Genomic DNA, 23,483 nt, shown 5'->3' with positions numbered 1-23,483 from the left:
ATGTTCTTCCATTGATACATTATCAATAGGAAGATTGTGAGGATGAGAGTACTTAGGCACTTTTACAATCCATTCAAGACAATCTATGGGATTGTGGTACCAAGTTCGGAAACTAAAGCGTTCGGTTTTTCTTTGTCAAGTTTTGGATAGCGTTTGCAAATATATTGGTAAACAAATACATAACGAATATAAATTGATTGATTTTAAGCTATTTGATCCGGGTCTTTAAATCAAAATAGCACCACCCACTATTTTTAGCAAATTCCATATCCCTCATCGAAATTCGAGAGTTTTTGGAGGAAACTCTTAGTAGGGTATGGGAGGCTCACTATTACCAAGCCCACCTCACGATGATACGATGTTGGCTAGCATTAATAATAATGAGAGAGTACTCTTACTCATTTGCATCTCTTGCAAGTACCCATCTTATTTGGCCTCTAGAGAATGTTGCCTCACAATGATATGATATCGGCGCCATTGCACTTAGTTAAGTTATTCCCACCATGCTTAGTTCATGAAGGGGTTCAAGAATAGCCTCACAATGATATGATGTTGGCCATCCTCGTTGCCTACACTCACCTCATCATATGCGTATAGACTCCTCTTGAGTGTAAGCATGCACTTTGTACTCCCCCATGATAGGGTGAAGCCGGTGTACAAGTCACAAACGATTGGAGCCTACCACGGTGGAAGGCCACGAAGAGATATTCAAAGCATCTCTCGCTTATCAACTTAATAATGGTTTGTTGAGGGTTTTAGGTCTCATCACATATAAACATACATTTTAATCCAATTAAAACATTTTGGTCCTATTACAACTATTGGTCTATATGATTGATTTAGTAGTATATAATACTTCCACTATGCTTTTAAAACGGTTTTTAAAGCAAGACTATATGGTACTACTAACATAAGATTTGCATTCATTGATAGACTATATAGTTGCCTTAGGGCCTTAGGATGACTATGAACCTTTGATTCGATTCAACACGAGCCTAGTGTTGAATCTCGGTCTAGGGATGGTGATTGATTTTAGTTACGCGTTTAATCACATTAAGGCGTGTTGTCTTATTGGGCGTTGGACCCAACTACTCCAATTTCATGCATATCGAATAAAACAAGAAATGAGTACTTCAAAGTAAATAAGAGCTTATGCTCTTTTACAACAATTGATCAAATCAAATTACTTTAAAGTAAAGAAGAGCTTATGCTCTTTTACAACAATTGATCATATCAAATTACAACCAAAATTTAATCTACACATTCCCATGGTTCAAACAAATTTGAAACGGCCTTTCACATAGCTCAATTATAGTAGGCTTAGGTTCATAATCACCCTTTCTTTAATTAATTAACGCTTTAACTAATTAAACTTGAATGCAACATTTTCATTTGGTTTTTGTATCCATAGAATTGATTTAAATGGAGCTAAATGAAATGAAAATCCAATTCTCATTTAAAGAGACAAAACAATTTTGTTCTCTACCTAATTTGGGCCAAAAACAATGACCTCAACTTGTTTGGGCCATTTTGCAAAAACTTAAACTTTTGGGGTCACTTTGTAAAAACACAAAAGTCCACTACTTCATGTAATTACAACTAGAACCCAAAAAATTTCCACAAAAGCTAAAACTTCATTAAAGGAGCAAAACAATTTGTCCTTTTAGTGATTTTGGACCTTTACGTAAAAACATAAACTTTTGGGTCAAAGTACAAATACACAAAAGTATCAAAACTTTATGTAATTGCATAAAAGCCCCACAAGGACCCTAATTGAGTAGGGTGGTTGGTTTTGAAGCAAAGTAATAAAAAAAAATTTCAAAGTTTTTGTAAGTGGGGTGTGTGAAATGGAATAAATCATTACACACCTACCCACTAAAATTTCTTTAACTTTTCAAAATAAATATCTAATATATTTAAACATAAGAAATATTTCAAAACAAAAACTTTATGAAATAAATCAAAACTTTGAATCAAAACACCAAACCTTTTGTTCTTGGCAAGAACATATCAAGAACAATGAAGAACATCCATGAAAACCCATAAGAGCTCCATGAACATTCTTCACCCAAAAACATACCAAAACCACTCAAACTTAAGAGAAATAACATACAACCATACTAGGGTACATAGAGGTTCCAAAAGTCACTTTAAAACACTTTTAACAAGTCAAACAAGAACCCAAAAATCCACCCTTTGGATTTGGCCGAATTTCCCCAAAAACATGGCACCAAATTTTAGCTCCAAAATTCATGCTCATATGAACTACATCTACAACATTTGAGATGGCAAATTTTCTAACAAAATTTACATTCAAAAAAGCAAGAATAAAGCTTGTAACAATTACAACATTCAAATCACAAACTATGAACTACAAAACCCAAAAGGATTCACCAACTACTAGACCTAGGCTCTTGATACCACTTGAAGGAAAATTTGTTAAAAACAAGTTCATTTGAGCAACATCAACAACATGCAATTAACAATTAAAAGGCGGAATCATGTTTATATGCACTCAAAAACAAAACTTAACCCATGAACTTCAAAGCCTAGTAGATAGGTGAACCAAGACTCAACTCAAAACAAAGTGAGTTGAGAAATCAATACCTTTGTAGATTCCTCTTTGCATAAGCAAAGGCTAATCACCCAAAGAGAGGGCCTTCATTCCTTGCATCTTAGATCCATGGATTTGGATGGATGAAAAGGTTTCTCCAAGTTCCCAAAATTGAAAACCTCTAAGTCTCCACACCAAGGCATATTGTAGAAGAAATGAGTGACCTTGGAGGAGTTTGATTGCTAGATGATCCCTCCAAGGTGGCTGAAATTTTAGAGAGAAAAGAGAGCTTGTGTTCTCATCCTTTCCCCAAAAATTACCCTTAATGAATTTTGGCTATTAAGTCATACTTATTCCTTAATTCATTTGAGTGGCAAACTTGTAAATAAGTCCAAAACCACTCCTTCTTTAACATGGGATTTATTGGGCTATTTGGGCCTTTGTGAATCATTATTCATTAAGTTGTCACACAACTTAAGTCAATGGACTTGACGTTCGAAGCCCATTGGGCCTTAAGGTCCAAAACCATCCCGAGGTCTTTTAACGAACTTATTCGTTTGATTAATAATCATATTAATTAATCCTTGCCATAAATAATTAAACCATTTAATTATTCTTACTCATCTCCGTTGAATCTTCAATCTCTACCTTACACGGTGTACGATCCATTAGGTTCCTTTTAGCGAGGCAGTGGGCGATTCAAACTCTTTCAAATCGATTGTGAATTGGAACTTACTTTCAATTCTCCCGTTAGTGATAATACACTTTTAGGGCTTCCACAAACCATGGTTGACGCCTAGCAGCATGTCATGGTTACCCAAGCTAATCAGAAGAGGTGGAGAACCTATTCAGTTTTAGGATTACAAATGCAATACGGTCTTTCTCTAATACAATACTCTTGACCACATTGTTTGGTTTGATAGTTTATTCATGTCTACTATCCAATGTGAGTCTTGTGCTTATATGATTACCTTGAATGTGATCTGGAACGCATTCCAACATCTCATTCATACTCTGGCCAGAGATTCTAAATCATATCATAGAGTATTCTCCCTCAAACAGTTTGAAGGTTAGAGATCCCTTGTTGCGCATTCACTTGCCTCCATGGCTAAGTGGCTTAACCCCAACGATGCCGTGGACACCCTCCTGATGGAGTGACTTTGACATAATCAAAGATTAAGGACCTAACCACAAGACAACTGTGATGCCTCAGGTCAAAAGACTAATTTGCATTATCCCAACCATGAGTTCTCATGTGACATGAATATGAGAACTCTTCGTTGATCGTGTTCAGTGAACTCATTCTCTATTGAGCACCTACGTACTTGTCTTGATGTCACACACACCAATGACTCGAGACTAGTCACTCTCCCTGAGAGAAGACATAGCACGTACTGATCTTAACGGACTGTCAATGCCCAATTGACAATCCTATGATCAGGAACGTTTAGGATGTGTCAACGAAAGAATGGTCTCATGAATCTAACTTCTTTAGATCGCATTCTTCCAATCACATATTCCTTGGACTTATCGTTTAAGCATATAACATTTATATGAGACGGCTCAAACAATAATCTTTGCCCTTTACATTTAAACTACATTAGTTTGAAATGTCCGTAAAGTATCATCATATGATTGGTTTTAGGGCACATTTCCAACAGAAAGTTACATGTAGGGGTAGGTACCGTAATTGATTCTAAGCAAAAATTGCTAGGAAGTTCTTGGAATTTTATATTTTTCTGTTTGTACCTTCTACTTATGATGCGAATGACTTGGTTAAGAGGTTGAATTTTTCTAACTACATCAATATTTGAGCATTACATTGTGCATTTTAACTCACAACTGTTAATGATTGATGTAATTCTTAGTTGCTCACGTGTGTACATATAACCGAATCTATAAAAATTCTTCAATATGACTACACAAACATATGAGTGTTTCAAATGAATTTGAATTTACCAACTATCTACATTGACATGATACAATGTGCTTAAAATTTTACAACTATTGAGTATTGATCAATGTGAATATCATTAAAATAACTAATAAAGCTCATAGCCATCCATGCATGTATGAGAAACTATAATTAAAATAAAGTATTTGACGTATGTACTCAATTAGAATATTTAATTAAGGTTGTAAACACGAAAAGTTCCTGAAACAAGAAACAAGAATACCGTGTACAAAATATATTTTGTGTTTAATGATTTTTGAGGTTACAATCTCTTTGTAATTTGATCCTCTGATTCTATCTTCGTAGGGTGTAGGTTTGTGGATGAGCTGTTGATCCAAAGGGCCGTCGGGGCTTGATCTAGGGATGAACAGTTGATGAACGGATCTTCGAGGGCTTTTGGGCTTGATCTTGAAGAACAATTGGATGTATGGATTTCTTCAAGGGCTTTTGGGCTTGATCTTGAAGGTTGATGGATGAGCGGATCTTCAAGGGCTTTTGGGCTTAATCTTGAAGAACGATTGGGTGTGTGGATTTGTTGAGGTTGTTGATCCAAAAGGCCGTTGGGGCTTGATCTTAGGATGAACGGATGATGAACACTTTCTTCAAGGGGCCGTCGGGGCTTGATCTTGAGTCGGTGGAAGTTCTTCAAGGGCCGTTGGGGCTTGACCTTTGAAGGAGGGTTTGACGAAGAACGAAGAGTGTTTTCTTGATCCTTCGGGATTTGCTTGAGAGCTTTAGAGTTTCAAGGCTTCAAGGTTTTGGTGTGATGTGAATTCCCTTCTTTCTTTCTCTTCTTCCTTTCTTTTTCCTTCTTCTTCAAATGAATGCCTTGGCTTCCTATTTATAGAATTCCAAAACTTGATTTTTGGATTTAAATAATCAGATGAAATAAATCATTTCTGCCAGATATTGACACGTGTCCTATTTGATGACCTTTCCAATTTATTTTGATTTTTCGTTGAGTCACACGCTACATGTAAAATTTATGTGACACGTGAGCGTTGAAATTTTAATTATTGGTTAACATTCATTTCACCGAAATTTCGATGTCTACAAATGCCCCCACTTCAAGGCGCGTCGATGACATGTGCTTGTCACGTGTAGAAGATGCGTTTTGAAGTCCCTTAATGTAGATGTCAACCCAAGGGCCGTCGAGGCTTGATCTTGAATTGAGCTGGAAATTTCTTCAAGGGCCATCGAGGCTTGATCTTGAGTTCGACTGGAAGATTTTCTGGTTTCCTCCAATCGTTGATTTTCCACAAGCCTAATCTTGAACTGGGCTGGAAGATTCTTTTGGTCTCCTCCGAAAGTCTGAACTTACTCCTTTTATCTGGAGTTGAATTTGATTCAAGGGTGGTGAACACTTGATTTTGAATCAGACTTGTGATTTCTTCAAGGGCCATTGAGGCTTGATCTTGAATTCGACTGGAAAATTTTTTGGTTTCCTCCAATCGTTGATTTTCCACAAGCTTAATCTTGAACTGGGCTGGAAGATTCTTTTGGTCTCCTCCGAAAGTCTGAACTTACTCCTTTTATCTGGAGTTGAATTTGATTCAAGGGTGGTGAACACTTGATTTTGAATCGGACTTGTGATTTCTTCAAGGGCCACTGAGGCTTGATCTTGAACTGGGCTGGAGGATTCTTCTGGTCTCATCCGCTCGTTGATTTTCCTTTGTGCTACTCTTGAACTGGGCAGCAGGATTCTTTTGGTCTCCCCCCGAAGGTCTACGAGCGGTTTCAGGATATGGCAGGCAAGTACGAGGTGGAGGTGCTGACCTGTTTCTTTGTTCAATCTTTCCAATTCGTATTGAATACGAATCGGCAAGATTGAAGTTTCCTTGTCTCTTCTCTGGCAGTGTATCAACCGTTGAAGATGACTACTCGAGAGCAATACTAGGTAAGCAATCAGGAATAGATTCCAGGCAGTCGGTTCCAGATCGGAAGACTGACTCCAAGTGCCGGCTGATTGCTTCTTTCACTTTGCCATGCGAGTAAGAACAAGGACAAAGGAAAAGACAAGGAAAAAGTATGATATGAGATACCTTTGCTTTCAAAGAAGCAGCGAATGAATCAGCACATATATTTGTTGTGCTTGTCTCCACATGCTTCGATGTATCATTTTCACTTGCCTTACTTGCTCCCTTTGCAGAAGTGGTATTTCCTTATGCAGGTTTGGCATCTTCTCTTGTAGTATTTGTCCTCTGATGCAGGAGTTGAATGCAAACCTTGCATTTGAATGGACCATCACTTCTTGGTGGCAGCGCAAGTTTGAGTGGAGGTTCCGACATATTGCTTTCTCTGTCCTTGTCTTGGCAGGTGAGAACAAGGGCAAAGGAAAAGATAGGGAAAAAGCATGATATGAGATACCTTTGCTTTCGCCCTTGATGATATGAGATACCTTTGCTTTTGAAGAACTTAGAGTGAGTAGAGAGAAACAGTGCGAGAAGACCATTGGGAAGCTCCTTAGACTCCTTCCTTGCATCACTGGTGTGAAAACTTGATCCAGCTGGTGCACCATTTACAGGTGTGGATCCTTTTTTTTTTTTTTTTTTTTTTTTTTTGGGCGCTTGATTCCTCGGCTGCAGACTTTAAGATGGGTTTTGACTTGTCATCACCCTTCAGATCATTTGAATTACCAGCAGCTGATGGAGCCACGTGACTCCCAGAGGCACCGCTCTGCTTGCCTGAATCTCCTTCGGTCTGAACCTGGGCATCTGGAATCAAGTACGACAGGCCCATCTTCGAAAAGTAATTAACAAGCTTCACAAGCACCAGATTGGATGATGCAGCTTTTGAAGCCAATTCAATAGGAAACTTCGAAGCGAATTCACGAAGTGACTCTGGTTCAGACTTCAAAACTTTGATTCATCATCGTCGTCATCAATTTGTTGATGGGTTTGTTGGTTTTGGAAAGGAAGCAGACCACAACTGTGTGAGCCAGAAAGTTGAAGCGAGAGGACAGAGACGAGGCTTTGAGCTTGTGGTGTATTCCATTTGGATCTGGTGGATGTTTTGTCATGGGCCTGGATTTGGGCTGCTCCTTTTTGTGGGCTTCAACTTCTGTTTCTTTGAGTTGGCATGGGTCTTAAGTGTAGGCAAACCCACTTTAACATGTATATATATATATATATATATAGATTTTTTTTTTTTTTTTTTTTTTGAGTAGAGAATATTTTTTTTTTTTTCTAATACATAGTAACATATGTATTTTTTTTTTCTTTTCTTTTGTAATAAAATTGACTTTCTTTAATGAAATATTTATTTATTTATTTTGATGTGACTGTACTTGAAGTTTTGAAGTTTCAAGTTGCCTACGTACTCTTCCAACGAAGAGATCAAGTCATAACGTAGTTAAAATGAATGATGGTTTTGATGATGATTTTGCCGTACACAGTTTATGCTCTTGTGGGCCAGGAGCGTTTGGTGCCATTTGCAGTTTCAGCTCATGCAAGCAAGGAGCATTTGTTGTCGCCTTTTATGCTCGTGCGGACAAGGAGCTTTGGTTGTCGCCTTTTAGGCTCGTGCGGACAAGGAGCTTTTGATTGTCGCCTTTTAGGCTCGTGCGAACGAGGAGCTTTGGTTGTCGCCTTTTAGGCTCGTGCGAACGAGGAGCGTTTTGAATTTGTCAAACGATCTTAGAGAGGCATTCCTTGCAATCTTCATAGCAAGGAGTCTTGACTGAGTGATTGAAGAAGTCTTTGGGGAAGAAATCGCGCATCGTGATGGCAACGGACGATCTTTGTGTCATAACTTCATCATCCTCAACACTTTCATGTAGCTTTAAAGGTTGACGGTGGCTGCTTTGCCCCCTTTCCGATTGGTGAACTTGTGGGGGAGACCTATGTTTCTTGTGCATTTTCTTTGGAGTGACATAAGTCCATCCTTCAACTTCACTTGACTTGACTGACATGGTTTTGGAGCATGTCCCCAGCGGTTGAGGTGAAGATTTTGAGTTCAAAGAGCCAGAAGTGATGGTGGTATAGTCTGACTTCACCACATCATTAAGATCTAGCTCGATGATCCATTTCTGAGCCAACTTCATGATGAGATCTTTTAGCACAAAGCACTTTTCCGTCGGATGACTAATGAAGCGGTGGAATTTACAGTACCTTAGACTGTCAGTACGGTTCATATCTTCTGGCCGTTTGCACTCAGGTAGGTCGATCACCTTTTTGTCAAGCAAGTCTTTCAACATGGCAACCACGTCAGAGTCGGGGAATGGATAAGTCTTCTCCTCAAGCTCCTTCAAAGTGCGTTTACGTATCTCTTGATCACGAAAAGCTTCGGTTTGAATCGCCTTGCTTCGTGTATGGATTTTGACTGGAGTTGTGTTGACCGTCATTGCTTCCTTGGTGGGTTTCCATGCAGCCTTATCCACCTTTGGCCCCAAAACTTTGTCATTCTTGTAGTCGGCGATTTGTTCTTTCTTCCCATGACGGGTGATGCTTAACTCCATATCATGGGTGCGGGTGGCTAACTCCTCAAATGTTCGTGGTTTGATGCCTTGAAGGATGTAGTGTAGTCCCCACTGCATGCCTTGAACGCACATCTCAATGGCAGAGGTTTCAGAAAGCCGATCTTTGCAATCCAGGCTTAATGAACGCCATCTATTTATGTAGTCAACGACAGGTTCATCTCTCCACTGTTTCGTACTGGTCAGCTCTAGCATGCTTACAGTACGACGAGTGCTGTAGAAACGGTTGAGGAATTCCCTTTCTAGCTGGTCCCAACTGTTGATAGACTCGGGTTCGAGGTCGGTGTACCAGTCAAAAGCGTTACTTTTCAGCGAACGCACGAACTGTTTGACGAGGTAGTCTCCCTCTGTCCCAGCATTGTTGCAAGTTTCAACGAAATGGGCGACATGTTGCTTCGGGTTGCCTTTTCCATCGAACTGCATGAATTTTGGGGGCTGATAACCCCTTGGCATCTTCAAAGCATCAATCTTCTTGGAGTAAGGCTTTGAGTACAGTGCGGAGTCATGCGAGCTTCCTTCGTACTGTGTCCTGACAGTGCTTGCGATCATCTCCTGTAGCTGCTGGATAGAGAGAGATCCCATGGATGCCGTTGCTTGGTCTAGCTTCGGCTTCTCTTCAACTTTCTCCGCTGGTGGCTCCTCTTCTTCGTCGTCTTCTTTCTTTAATAGGCCAATATTTGGGTCGACTTTCACGTCGGGCAGCGCATCTAGTTGGTTGACAAGTGCGGCAATCTGCAAGTCCTTCTCTTCCACAGTCCGTGTGAGCTTTGCGATTGCTTCATTCATCTGAGCTAGCTGCTCCTCGATTGAAGTTGCTTCAGTGGTCATGACTTGCATGGTTGTACTGCCGCTTGGATCAGGGTCGGAGAGTAGGGACTCTGAGTATTTCCTCGGGCTTTCGTCTTCTTTACCTTCTTGAACCGTGATGTAGAAAACATCTTGGATCTCCTCTTCAGTGCCGTTCTCTTGAGTTTGTTGGCATGAAGATTTGCCAGTGTGGACGATGATGCGCCTCCTTACCTTCAGTGGTCCTTTTGTGTCGACCTCTAGGATTGCTTGGCGCTCCATCCTTGAAGGAATCAAGCTTCGAGCGTCGTCTTTTTCTCCTAACCCATCGAGCTTTTCTCCTTTTGGGGTTGTCTTCCTCTTTCCAAAAGGCTTACCATTATCTTCAAATATTTCTGAAGCTGATCGTCGCAGAGGAGAGATAGCTGTGTTGCTTTGTTTCTTAGGCTTTAACAACCTTTCAAAAACAGAGCTTTGGGATGTTGGCGCGTTAAGCCTCTTGAAGACAGAGGTTCGGTCTTGACCACCAATGCGATTAAGCACTGAAGTTTTGGAGCTTGAATGGCTCATCCTATTGAAGACCGACGTCCGAGGGAAGGGTTTAGGCTCTTCTTGGTCTTGTTCAATGCTCACGCTGATGTGTTGAGCGCTAGCTTTCTTCACTTTGCTTGAAATCTTCACGGGTGCATTTGGTGTGAAGCCAAGTCCAGCTTTGTTGTTGTCAACTCCATAATCATGCTCCTTCAACTTCTTTTGAGTCTCGGTGAGGTCGCGATCTTTGTCGTTGACGGTGTTTGAAACCTTCTTTCCAAGATTTGAAGAGGAAGCAAAGTCATGCCTAGCCTTTGACATGAGTTCGTAGGCATTTGGGTTAAAGCCTTCTTCGATCTTCTTAGTTGGAAGAGAGCTTGGTTTCACTTTGACGCCATGCTGCGCCTCCAGACGGTTGATGAGTCCGGCGGTTTGCAAGTTTTTCTCCTCTGCAGTCTTTATCAGCCTTGCAATTGTTTCCTTCATCTGAACCAGCTGTTTTTCAATGGAGGTAGTGCCGATAGTCATGACTTGTTCTTTGTTTGAAGCCATGGACTGTGCTTGAATATCTTGAACGGAGACAGAGATGAGAGGTAGAGAATGTCCCACTGGGCGTGCCAAGTTTGTAAACACGAAAAGTTCCTGAAACAAGAAACAAGAATACCGTGTACAAAATATATTTTGTGTTTAATGATTTTTGGGGTTACAATCTCTTTGTAATTTGATCCTCTGATTCTATCTTCGTAGGGTGTAGGTTTGTGGATGAGCTGTTGATCCAAAGGGCCGTCGGGGCTTGATCTAGGGATGAACAGTTGATGAACGGATCTTCGAGGGCTTTTGGGCTTGATCTTGAAGAACAATTGGATGTATGGATTTCTTCAAGGGCTTTTGGGCTTGATCTTGAAGGTTGATGGATGAGCGGATCTTCAAGGGCTTTTGGGCTTAATCTTGAAGAACGATTGGGTGTGTGGATTTGTTGAGGTTGTTGATCCAAAGGGCCGTTGGGGCTTGATCTTAGGATGAACGGATGATGAACACTTTCTTCAAGGGGCCGTCGGGGCTTGATCTTGAGTCGGTGGAAGTTCTTCAAGGGCCGTTGGGGCTTGACCTTTGAAGGAGGGTTTGACGAAGAACGAAGAGTGTTTTCTTGATCCTTCGGGATTTGCTTGAGAGCTTTAGAGTTTCAAGGCTTCAAGGTTTTGGTGTGATGTGAATTCCCTTCTTTCTTTCTCTTCTTCCTTTCTTTTTCCTTCTTCTTCAAATGAATGCCTTGGCTTCCTATTTATAGAATTCCAAAACTTGATTTTTGGATTTAAATAATCAGATGAAATAAATCATTTCTGCCAGATATTGACACGTGTCCTATTTGATGACCTTTCCAATTTATTTTGATTTTTCGTTGAGTCACACGCTACATGTAAAATTTATGTGACACGTGAGCGTTGAAATTTTAATTATTGGTTAACATTCATTTCACCGAAATTTCGATGTCTACAAAGGTATTTTCAATTGATCCTCAAATAACGAATATAGTATACATGGCAAAATAGTTTGTTCTACAATTGTTTTTCAATGATAGATAATTTTTTTTCACTATTCGTTTTTCCTTTCTTGATGTGGGTTTTTTAAAGTTCCTTTAGATTATGTTTGAGCGAGATGGATTTTCAAACTTTAAGGGATAGATGAAATGTTAGTGAGAGATGGAGCTATTTATGTTACGAAGGCATGTATGAGATGAGAAATTTGCAAATAACTATGCTTATGGAGTGCATATCTAATTGTTTTTGATATTTTTGTTCTATTTCTTATATTAACTGCGATGACAAAATTTGATACATAAAAGTTCGAAAATCATGATATTTCTAGATAGTAAAGTGAAATTACCCTAAATTTATTGTTTGGTTCTATTTGACCCTTTCTTTTTACCAGCAATACTCAAATTTTATTGGAAACACCAATCACTCACCACGGTGATAATGAATCTGTTCCACGTAAGTTTTTCTTTCGCAGTTGAAAGTTTTATGTTGTTGTCTTATATATATAAACAGGCATCAACTCATGTAGATCCTCTTTGCAGTGCAGCTCGCTATGAACGAACCTTACTTGGGTTAACAAACACGCATGGAATCCTTTTGTCACATGTATACTATGTGCTTTGCACATGTGTTTCTACTGAACGGGCAAACTTTACCGAGATAACAATCACAAGAGAATACTATTCATCAAAATTCAAAACATATAAGAATTGAAGGAGCAGCAGTGACAGGACAAAGCTAGAGATTTGTATGAATGGGGGCATCCTCAAACAACAAAGTTACAATTAAAAATCTAAAAAAATTACTAAACAAACACTTATATATTAATCTATAAAGTTTTTCATACAAAATACTTAGAATCATTGTTGGCGAAGTCAGTAATTGGTACTAAGAGAAACGCTAAAGAAACTCTTTCAAAGTGGGACTCTCCATGGACTCTCCGCCATCTCATGTTTTTGGTACAATGTTTAATAACGTTGGTACGGAGATTGTGTTACAAACATGAGGTGACGGAAAGTTCATGGAGAGGTCTACTTTTGGAAGAGTCTCCTTGGCATTTCCCTTGATACCAATTAACATGTACAATTTTGCTGCACCCAAAAAAATTTTGAGTGGGGGCATCCGCCCCCTCTAGGCCTATAGTGGCTCCGTCCCTGAGTCATGAGGTGAAAATTTTATATACGGCTCTGTTTCTACATGTTTTGGCTACATTTCAACTCCAAAGCGGGTCATCACCTGCTCAACTGTGTGCAAAGAATAGAGTTTGAAAATCTGCCACATTTTCTGCTCGTCATAGTTGTAACCCGACTTGAGGAGTAAATTGGGGAAGGTGAAGTTATAATTCGATTGTCATTCACTCACATGCAGGTAAGGTGGAGCCAATCCAGCCACACACATGATGTACCCTTTTGTAGGTTGATCACTATAGTAAAATGCTTGCAAAATATTAGCTACATTATCCTATTAAATTTTGAAAAGTATCACCTTCAAGACTAGATCATTACCCACCTCAATCACGACGTTAACAGTTTACTCTTAAACTTATGTTATTACATAACTCTCTATGGATAGAAGTAAAAACTAGAAACAATCTTTGAAGACAAATGATGTTAATTGCATGCACCTTAATTAATCGAAGATGATTTTTGAATTGCATTTTTCGACTCAAGGACAGCAGTCACAACCACAAGCATCACAGCAACAAATGATGTCACAGATTCAATCACAGCCTGCACAGATGCAACAAATGGGTTTGCGACAGCAGTCAAATCCACTGCAACGAGATGTGCAGCAAAGGCTTCAAGCATCAGGTCAGATATCAGGACCCATGCTTCAAGCTCAAAACGTAATGGATCAGCAAAAGCAGTTATATCAATCTCAGAGACCCGTTCCTGAGACATCATCGAGTACGATTTTTGCACTCATGCACTTTCCTGATTTTATGCATGTGTTTTCATGATATTTGGATTATCATAGATGCACATTTTGGACGGAATCTTATTTTATTCTTATTTTACTTTTGTATTATGTGTCATTTGGGTCTGTTTATCACAATGTATTATAGGTAATACTGTCATTTTTATGTCATTAATCTGATTTTGTTATGAAAATGGTCTTTATTATATGTTTTTATGGGGGCACACTTTTTTTGGATGACTTTGGTAAATATATTATTTTGTTGTGGTTGCCCGATGTAGGTGTCTAGACTCTCTATGGAAGTAGTCTAATTTTGGAAATTTATCTTTACCATGACTTCTTGTAGTAAAATGTAACATGGCTGTGCATTGGACTTCGTCAATAGAAATTTTTATGCCTGGCTATCTTGCCAATTAGGCGTGTCCCATCTTCCCACCACATGTTCATTGTCACCATCACTTTTAAACAGATGCATCATACCTCTCTATCAAACATGCGGATTTCTGTTCTTTTCCAGTACTTCAGCATCTAACCATCATGGAATGGAGAACCAGAGTCCTATGCAAATATCTGGTCACATTAAACTATAGTGCTAAAGCAAGCCTCGGTCTTTCTTGATTTCTTGCTTTTCTTTTTAGAGGTTGATATGTGTAGTGGTAGTGGACATAAAATTTTGTGATTTATATTTGGTAATTGGATTTATATAAAAGGAACAGAGTTAGTCTTGTATGTTGCAGCACAGGGGAGGGAAGATAAAAAGCTAAATCCCAAACTGCAAGAAAAATAAATTCAAAGTTAGTCTTGTATTCTGAATATCCATAGGCTGAATTAGGGTTGAGTAATAGAGATTGACGTGGTTATATAATCTAAAAGTAAAATCCCACAAGGAAATGAAATAATTATAGCAAATAATAATCCACAAGGATAAGGAAATAGTTATTAAACCCGACTAAGAGAATAAATAGCCTAGTTACGAGTTTTGCGCCTACGCCTCAAATTAGGTATACGGACCACCTTAGTTACCATAAGTTTACCTTTCACCTCTTGTGCTTCATGTTTACAATCAGAGTTCTTTCGAGTGATTTACTGGTGAAAGCTGAAGCTTCTGTTGCCTTTAATTTTAGTTTTTGTATCTGTCTTTTCATGAGCTATGGTAATAGAGACGCTGTTCTGACCTAATGTTATCCCATTTCCTCTCGATAACTCCACAATTACTTTTAAACAAAGAAATAGAAACCTTTGAAGTCTTCCCATAAAAAAGTAATTGCCCTCATAAGCAGAAAGTGGAAGCAAAATTGCACCTGAAGTGTTTCATACCTTTGGGTTTTTACTTTTTCCTTTGGGTTTTTACTTTTTATTCTTCAGTTTTGCTTCTATTGGTTTATAGATAAAGAGCTTTTGGTGGACTACTGTGTTTACTAAATGTCGTTGCCCATGGATTTATTTTCCCCAATCTAGTGCATGCATGGTCCTGTTCCACTGGCTCATGAAGCTTCTTGTTTGTTCTTAGATTGCTTATGATGTATGGAATCATATTTATATTTTGTTTTACAAAAAATACATTTCAACTGTTTGGGAAGGATAATTTTCCAAATCAATGTTCTGCACGCAATGCTTTTTTTTTTTTCTTTCTCATTTTTAACCCTCGTGTTCAAATTTCATTTTATGTGCAAACATTGACGTATATCTCTCTATATTTTGTAGCTTCTCTAGATTCCTCAGCTCAGACTGGACATGCAAATGGGGGTGATTGGCAAGAGGAGGTCTATCAAAAAGTAAAATGTCCTGACTTCTTGTCCATTTGATGGCTTTCACATACAACATCTAAATATAAAAATACAAATTATTTGGCGTGGGGGTGGGAATAGAGCTACTGGAAAATAATTATACTAACGCCAAAATTGCCTTGAATGGGGATTTTGAAGAATTACCTGCTATTTAAGATTCCTTGTGGGGCAGCTTTGTTAAGCTACCATCTGTTGGAAGTTAATTAAAACTTGCTTCATTAGATACAAGCATATATGAATTCATGCTGTCTGAATTCATGGTTGCATGTGTTAAGGAATCTGCTCCATCAACTGCACAATTGGGATACAACCTGGACAGAAGGAATACTGCACGTGGCTGCAATATTCCTTGACAGCAGACCTCATGTGCTCTGATGTATTGCAGCATGGGCAGCAAGCACGCCAGCTTTAGTTTATTGCATGTGTCTTTAGTTTATTGCATGTGTGTGTGTGTGTAAGATGTATATAAAACATCTAACTGTCATTACAATAAAGAAAAGGAAATATATCATTCTGTATATGGTATCACGAGCCCAAAAACTCCAACGAGCAATTTTTTTCTGATCCCTCTCTTTCCTGTCTTCATCTATGGCCACTGACGCCGCTACAACCAACCCTCTACCAGACCTCAACTCCACTACTCCCACCTTGATCACCATAAACGCTACAGCCCAATTACCTGTGAAACTCACACCCACCAATTACCCATCCTGGCGTGCTCAGTTCAACGCCCTTCTTTACGGCTACGATCTCATGGGTTATGTGGATGGTTCTCATCTCTGCCCATCAACCACTCAAACCGTGCTTCGCACCTTTTGGATTCGGCAAGATCAACTCCTCCTTCATGCGATTCTTGCTTCCGTCTCCCCGCAGGTCATCTCCCTTATTGCCTCTGCCAAGACATCCAAGGAGGCTTGGGACAAGCTTTTTCATCTCTTTGCTAGCAAAGCCCGTGCCTGCGTTCTTGGTCTCAAAGAACGCCTTACTCTCCTGCGTCGTGAGAACAAGCCTGTCTCTGAGTATCTACAAGAAGTCTGCATTATTGCAGACGAGCTTGCCATCATTGATGTCCCCCTCTCTGATGATGATCTCCTCCTCTATATTCTTAATGGTGTTGGCTCGGACTTCAAGGAGATTGCTGCTGTAGTTCGCTCCCGCGACACCTCAATCTCTTTTGAAAACCTGCATGACAAACTAGTTGAACATGAAGCTGCTATCAAGTGTGATGATACCATTGTTGTACCCCCAGTGATCACTGCCAATATCACTCAGACATCTCGCTTCCACACCTCAAATCGTGGCTTCCGCTCTCACAACTCCAACTCCAACCGTGGGTCCTTTCTCTCTCGCAATCCTTCTCGTAGTTCCTTTGAGCACCCCCACACATCTTCCATTGCCACCAATTCTCGTGGTTCCTACAAGCCCATCCAACAATCCTTCACCGACAATGGTCGCCGCTCTACCAACATGAACAACACAGGTTATCGTGGTTTCTGTCAATGGTGTGGCACTCAAGGTCATAGTGCCAAACGCTGCCCTCAACTCCAATCTGGACCTTCCAGTCCGCTCGTGGCCAATCCTACCACCCATGGCCGGTCCACCTCTTCTCCAACATGGTTGCTTGATTCTGGTGCCTCTCACCATGTTACCTCCAATGTCAACACTCTCTCTGGTGCAGCCATATATGATGGTCCTGATGAAATAACTATTGGTAATGGTTCAGGTTTGGGTATCACACATGTCGGTTCAACCACTTTACCCTTCTCATCCTCCCAATCTTTCAGCTTATCAAACGTTCTATGTGTTCCTTCTATGAAAAAAGACATTATTTCTATCTCTAAATTTAATAAACAAAATAATACCTCAATTGAACTTTTTCCTGATTTCTTTCATGTCAAGGATCTGAGCACGGGGGCGGTTCTTCTTCGAGGCCCGAATAAGGATGATGTGTACGAGTGGTCTCATAAATCATTTCATCAACCACAAGCTATGGTGGGTGTGGTGGTCTCTCCCAACCTCTGGCATCGTCGTCTTGGTCACCCCAGCCATCAAACTCTCCAACAAGTCCTTCGTATGTCTTCCATTAATGTGTCTTCCAAGTTGTTCAAGTCTGTTTGTCATTCATGTCTATGTAATAAAAGCCATCGTCTCCCGTTTGGAACTTCGTCTCTCACCAGTCATGGTGCATTAGACCTCGTTTATAGTGATGTTTGGGGCCCTGCTCCATACTCTTCAATTGATGTTTTTTCTTACTATGTTATCTTTGTTGATCATTTTACAAAATATATATGGCTCTACCCTCTCAAAAAGAAATCTGATGTGTTTTCCACTTTTGTCACCTTCAAAGCACTTGTTGAAAATTACTTCAAAAGAAAAATCACTAGGTTATACACTGATGGTGGGGGCGAATTTATCAAACTCCAACATTTTCTCTCATCCAATGGCATCACCCATCTTCTTACACCACCTCACACTCCTCAACACAATGGAGTCGCCGAACGACGACATCGTCATATTGTTGAAACTGGTCTCACACTTCTTCATCAAGCTTCTTTACCTCTCACCTATTGGTCTTATGCCTTTAAAACAGCTACCTATCTTATCAACCGTATGCCCACTCCGATTCTTAATAATCTCTCCCCATTCACTCAACTATTTGATGAACAACCCAACTACTCCCGTCTTCGTACATTTGGGTGCTTGTGTTTTCCTTGGTTACGTCCTTACAATTCCAATAAATTACTCCCTCGTTCCCGCCCATGTCTCTTCCTTGGTTACTCATCTAATCAAAGTGCGTTTCAGTGTCTTGATCTTTCCTCCCACAAACTTTTTATCTCTCGGCATGTTCAATTCGATGAGTCCACTTTTCCTCTTGCTAACCTCCCTTCCTCCACTCCCCATGTCACGGTTGATAACTCTCACACTTGGGTCTCTTCTCTTTCTCCAGTTACTCATGTTCCTGTCCACTTACCCACCAGGCCTGTTGAGTCGGTTGTTTCTTCTTCGCTGCCACCACACGTCACATCATCATCATCATCATCAGAATCTGCCCCTGTCTCAGAACCGTCACCATCCGCTGCCCCGATCCCTATTGCTGCTGCTATCCCTTCTCTCTTACCGTCACCCAATCGCCAAGCATTGGTCCCTACCTCTACCGCACCTATATTCACCCCACCACTTTCTCCAAACCAAACTAATCACGTCCAGCCACCTCCTCCCAACAACTCCGTTCGTACATACACTAGAAACCCTCATAGGACTGTTGTCACCTTTCCATCCTCTAACCCAACCTTCCCCAACCCCCCCGTACCTCTTGTGCTCCCCGATCATTCCATGATCACCCGTGCCAAAGCCGGTATCCACAAACCCAATCCTTGGTATGCTATGACTGCTACTAAACATCCCATTCTCTCCTCAGTTGAACCGACATGTGTCTCTCAGGCTGTCAAGGATCCCCTTTGGCGGCAAGCAATGTCCAATGAGTTCAATGCGTTAATTCGCAATGGTACATGGGAGCTCGTTCCTTCCCTTCCCTCTCAAAATCTTATTGGTTGTAAGTGGGTGTTTCGTATCAAACGGCATCCTGATGGCACTATTGACAGGTACAAGGCACGCTTAGTTGCCAAGGGTTTTCACCAACGTCCTGGTGTTGATTTTTCAGAAACTTTCAGTCCGGTGATCAAACCTACTACTATACGCATTGTTTTGCATCTTGCCGTGACTCATGCGTGGCCAATTCGTCAGTTGGACGTCAACAATGCTTTCCTTCATGGCACACTCCGTGAAAATGTCTATATGGTCCAACCACCTGGTTTTGTTGACTCTAATCATCCATCTCATGTGTGTAAATTGAGGAAAGCCCTCTATGGCCTCAAACAGGCTCCCTGGGCATGGTACAAGGAATTACACTCATTTCTGCTCTCCCATGGCTTTGTCAATGCCATCTCTGATGCCTCACTCTTTCTCTTGAAAAAAGGGACTGCTGTAATTTATTTTTTGGTTTATGTTGATGATCTTCTTATTACAGGAAACGATTCCTCACTTGTAGCAAAGTTCATTCACCTGTTGGCAACTCGGTTCTCCGTCAAAGACCTGGGCTCCTTACATTACTTTCTTGGTGTTGAAGTCCTTCCCACAGCCACTGGCCTATTTCTCTCTCAGCACAAGTACATTCATGATCTTCTTGTCAATGCCAAGATGGATGGTGCAAAGGCTGTCAGTACGCCTCTCTCCACCACTCACTCACTCATGCTCCATGATGGCTCCTCCCCAACGGATCCTACTCCCTACCGTCGTCTTGTTGGTGGACTACAATACCTCAGCCTTACACGCCCTGACATCTCATTCACAGTCAATAAGCTCTCTCAATTCATGCATTCTCCTTCCGAGACTCACTGGCAGGCACTCAAGCGTCTTCTCCGCTACTTGAAGGGTACCCTTTCCTTTGGCCTTCATCTTTGTCGTCGCCCCTCTCATCGTCTCTATGCCTTTTCCGATGCTGACTGGGCTGGTGATCGTGATGATCGCAAATCTACGACTGGCTATGTTGTCTATCTTGGTGGCAATCTCATCTCTTGGAGCTCCCGAAAGCAGCGGTCTGTCTCTCGCTCCTCTACCGAAGCCGAATATCGGGCCATTGCTGCCACCACTGCTGAACTCATATGGATTCAGTCCTTACTGCGTGAACTTGGCATTTCTCTCCCCACAACACCGGCTGTTTCTTGTGATAACATTGGAGCCATGTTCTACTGTGCTAATCCGGTTCTCCATTCCCGTATGAAGCATATCGATATTGATTTTTAGTTTGTACGGGATCGTGTCAATCGTGGTCTTCTTTAAGTCTCTCATGTCTCCACTACTGATCAGCTTGCAGACGCTCTAACCAAATCCTTGCCACGTCCACGTTTCCATCTCCTTCGTTCCAAGATCGGTGTCTCCGATGGTGCCACCGTCTTGCGGGGGCGTGTTAAGGAATCTGCTCCATCAACTGCACAATTGGGATACAACTTGGACAGAAGGAATACTGCACGTGGCTGCAATATTCCTTGACAGCAGACCTCATGTGCTCTGATGTATTGCAGCATGGGCAGCAAGCACGCCAGCTTTAGTTTATTGCATGTGTTTTTAGTTTATTGCATGTGTGTGTGTGTAAGATGTATATAAAACATCTAACTGTCATTACAATAAAGAAAAGGAAATATATCATTCTGTATAACATGCACGGGCTCATTTCCATTGGGATTGATGTTATGATGGTGTCGGCAAGCATGTAGCTGCAGCAAAGTTCTTTCTAATCATCTTTGTATTTATAACTTTCTTTTGCAGATCAAAGTCATGAAGGAAAAGTACTTACCCGAACTAAGTGAAATGTATCACAAAATTGCTACTAAACTTCAGCAGGTATGTAATCAATTCATTTTTTTCTTCTCTCATAATTTGTTGCTTGAACTTTTAGCAATAAGCAGGGCTTTCCCTTCTAGGTTATTGTGGTGCTGCTCTTTGATAGATTCTACCTTGATCTCCCTTTTAATTATTGTACCCATGTAGACCGTCTACATGGGATTGTTACCTTACCAATAATGCTAATAAGATTTTGCAACAATGTTGTTACTCCTTAAATTGCCATTCTTTTGCTTACTGACGTCTGTTCTTTCTGTTTGCCAGCACGATTCTCTTCCACAACAACCAAAGTCAGAGCATCTTGAGAAGCTAAAAATGTTCAAAACCATGTTAGAGCGCCTCATATCAATCTTACAGGTTTCCAAGAGTAACATTTCACCTGGTTTGAAAGACAAGTTGGGTTTATATGAGAAGCAAATAGTAAATTTTATTAATACAAATAGACCGAGGAAGCAAGGTCCTCCTCTGCAACAAGGGCAGCTCACCCCACCTCATTTGCACTCCATGCACCAGCCGCAGTCTCAAATTCCTCAAGTGCTGTCTTATGAAAATCAAATGAACCCGCAGTTGCAAACAATGAATTTACAAGGTTCTGTGCCAACAATGCAGCAGAACAATATGACAAGTTTGCAGCAAAATTCAATGTCTTCGATATCTGGGGTTTCAACAGCACAGCAGAACATGATGAATTCATTGCAGCCGAGTACAAATTTGGATTCAGGACAGGGAAATGCACTGAACTCTTTGCAGCAAGTTCTGGTGGGATCTATCCAACAAACTTCTGTCAGTGCTCCCCAACTAGCTAACATGAATGGTTTGTCATCACAGAGTGGGGTTAGTATGCTTCAGCCAAATATTAACTCCCTTCAGTCAAATTCTGGTATGCTTCAATACCAGCAATTAAAACAGTAGGAACAACAAATGCTTCAGAATCTACTGAAGCAGATGTATCAACAGCGAATGCAGCAGCATCTGATACAGAAGCAGCTGCAGCAACAACAGCAGCAGCAGCAACCGCAGCAACAGTTGCAGCAAGCAAAGCAGCAACTTCCGGCGCAGATGCAGGCGAACCAACACCAAATGCCACAGCTTCATCAAATGAATGATGCAAATGACTTGAAGATGAGACAGGGGATGGGTGTTAAGCCAGGGGTTTTTCAGCAACATATGTCCTCAGGCCAGCGTGCTTATCCTCATCAGCAGTTAAAATCAGGATCTCCATTTCCTATTCCTTCATCAAACCAACTCCTTCAGGCTGCATCTCCTCAAATTTCGCAACATTCTCCTCCCCAAGTTGACCACATGAATCTACTGACTCGCCCGAAAGCTGGAACACTATTGCAAACTGCCGGTTCACCTTTTGTCATTCCATCTCCTTCAACTCCCATGGCTCCATCCCTCATGCCATGGGATTCTGAGAAACCTTCCTCACTATCAAATGCTGGGAATATCGGACATCAACAAGCAGCTAGGGTGGGAGCACCAGTCCAGTCTTTTGCAATTGGCAGCCCTGGGATATCAGCATCTCCTTTGCTTGCTGAATTTAGTGTACCAGATGGTAGTCATGTTAATGCTTTGTCAACTATTTCTGCCAAGTCGAGTGTTACTGAGCAGCCTCTTGAACGCTTGATTAAGGCGGTTAGTAAAGTGGTTCTTATTACATATTTCTTTTTTTTTTTTAGTGCTGTAATGATGTTTCAGTACTTACCATCTAAGTTGGTCTTTTCCTTCCCTCACTTGTGCTTAAATTAAATTTCTGTATTTTGAACTTGCAGGAGAAATCGATGTCACCTAATGCTTTGAGTGCATCTGTCAGTGACATTGACTCAGATGCATTGAGTGCATCTGTTTGCTGCTGTGAGGTGGAAGGGTGTGCGTTGTCATCATTGTGGTGCTGCTACTCCCGCCGCTGCTGCTGCTAGAAGAAGAAACAAAGGCAAGAAGGATGTGACGCTGGAAGAATTTATGTCATTTGCAACGTACTACGCGGAAAAATATTGTCAAACGTATGCGGATTCTGCTGATAATGCCAGGGCAGTGGGAAAGGAAGTGCAATGGGCACTGCACAGTGCATTGCAAAGTGGATTGCACCATTGTAGAGATGCTGGCGAGCTTCAACAAACCGAAGAAACCGCAAAATGAATGGACCGCATTTTGAAAGATTTCGAGCTATTTGCCAATAATTAATTAAAAAGACTGCATTTTTATGACGTTGTTTATGTGTTTGGAACAGTAGAAATGTTTATTTACTTTTATTGTATGACTATGGGAATGATTTATCATCAGTTTTACTTTTATATGGTTGAATTAGGAGAGATTTTTCAATGTGACCGTCACGCGAGGTAGTACACCATGTGTTTCTATATAAATGGTAGGATATGTGTGTTAAAAGGTTAATAACTTAAAAATTAAAAATTTTCACTATTTACATAACAAAAAACACAGTGTGTGTCATCTGTTTTTTCGTCACAATTAAAAATTTCTCTTGAATTAGGGGAGCCTTGTGTTATTATACTGCAGCCACAGCCCAGGTACTTGTATAATC

General features: G+C 40.7%; 1 pseudogene; it reads left to right on the top strand.

Annotated features, from left to right (window-relative positions):
- LOC137715463 (mediator of RNA polymerase II transcription subunit 15a-like) overlaps positions 1–23,007 on the top strand; it is a 33,966-nt pseudogene extending 10,959 nt beyond the window's left edge.
- The last annotated feature ends 476 nt before the right edge of the window (positions 23,008–23,483 follow it).

The sequence above is a fragment of the Pyrus communis genome, chromosome 14 (assembly GCF_963583255.1).
Source record: "Pyrus communis chromosome 14, drPyrComm1.1, whole genome shotgun sequence".
NCBI classification, from domain to species: domain Eukaryota; kingdom Viridiplantae; phylum Streptophyta; class Magnoliopsida; order Rosales; family Rosaceae; genus Pyrus; species Pyrus communis.
The sequence above is the reverse complement of the archived record's forward strand: the minus strand, read 5'-3'. Positions and strand labels throughout refer to the sequence as shown.